Here is a 1,903-nt window from a genome sequence, read left to right on the forward strand (position 1 = left end):
ATAATAATAATAATAATATGTTGTAGTGTTTAAAATAATTTGCCAAAATATTTTATTCTATTTCATTAATTCTATTTATTAATTTTATTTCCATTTTGTACATTAAACATTGTTCTGAAATTTAGTTTGCCAAACAGGCACTGGCAACTGTTCAGAGAGGAATTTATATAGTTAAATCATTTTTTTTTTATCTTCTTGTTTTTTCCCTTTTTAATTTTGTGAAATTGGTCAACTTGTACAGATTTGCTTATGACATTTCTGAGTAAGTTTAGAAAAAAAATAAAAATTGGTTTCCACCAATTCTGACTAAAATGAATTTCTCCATTGTGATCTCCTATTGGAAATCATTTGGCTTGGAATGGAATAAAAGACACAAATTTCATCAAGTAAAAACTAAGAATGTAAGGAAAATAGTTAAAGAGGAAAAAATATGTTATGTGCCTGATTCTTGTGAAACCTTATAATTCCAGAGAAATACCTGAGTAAACTGAAGGTTCCAAACAAGAAATGTGTGTATCTTATAGAATGAAGAATTCGTGGCTTGTAGAACTGCATTTTCTTTTGTGTTCTTTTATGGTTCTAAAGAAATACCCATGTTTCCAAAGAAACAAAAAGGTGTGGAAGTAGCCAATGATGCTTTCCAAGGTCTCTGAAACTGCATGGGTGAGGAGGAAGTTATTCTCAGACCAAAAATCCACTTTAAACCCTACAACAGAATGTCTCTATTAAAGAAAATAAAACGGGCTTCACTTACAGCACCAAAGCTGTGTGGGTGGGTGTTGGTGTTAAGTGGACAGATTGAAGTCTACCCCCCTTGAACAGGAACAGCCTCCATAATGGGCTTCAATACAGTTTTCTCTACCAAAGTCCCATTATCAGGTTTTGGTCAAGCCAATGCTATAGTAAAAGACACTTGCTCAAGATGCCATGCCATGGGATTGAAACTAAAACTACATAGATGTGAAGCCAACAGCTTAACCACACAACCAGCTTATGCCCATTATTGATAACAGTGAAAGTATCTTTCTGGTAAATATGAGTCTGGGAGATTAAATGAATTGAAAAACATTTTAATGCTTTGTAAGTCTGGGGGGGGGGGGGTGTTTGTGTTCAATGTAAATATAAGAATGTTTATTTAAAAAATTGTTTGAAAGCAGAATTAGAGAAAATGAATAGGATAAAAATTCTTTAAAAAATTGATATTGGGAGAAAATAGTTGTTGTTTACATCTAAGTTAGTTTGATCAAAGATATTCAAGTTGTAATCACACGATCTTGTTTTTAGGAGTAAAGGCACCCAAACTAATTTATTCTGATGTGAAACTATTTGTTGTCTTAAGACAAAAGGGATCTCCAAAACCAATTTATTCTACTGTTGAATTGTCTGTGCCCCATATTACATCATCCACTGGTAACGTCCTTAGATGATGGGCAGAGTGTACTTTTTATCTAATTCTGGGCCAACCCTGATCCAGGAGACCTTGTGATTGGATGCATTCTAGACATGACCATTCCATCAATTTTTATGGCAGTATGTACTGAGCAGCTCATTTTTCAATGTGACTTTAAATTTGTTAAGACACTAATGTGTAATCCAATGGAGATTTAGCTGTTATTTCTTGCATAAAGGACTGCATAGAGACTCTTTGTATGACTCAGATTGGTACAATAATAACCACAGGGTTATTACTGAACTCACCAGGGTTAAGGTTATCTTTGAAGGGCTACATGTTATACATTATCTGATACATGTTATATATTGAATGCTACATGTTATACGTTAACTGATACATGTTATATATTGAATGTTACATGTTATACGTTATCTGATACATGTTATATATTGAATGCTACATGTTATACATTATCTGATACATGTTATATATTGAATGCTACATGTTATA

The sequence above is a fragment of the Octopus bimaculoides genome, chromosome 17, assembly GCF_001194135.2.
Source record: "Octopus bimaculoides isolate UCB-OBI-ISO-001 chromosome 17, ASM119413v2, whole genome shotgun sequence".
Classification (NCBI taxonomy): Eukaryota; Metazoa; Mollusca; class Cephalopoda; order Octopoda; family Octopodidae; genus Octopus; species Octopus bimaculoides.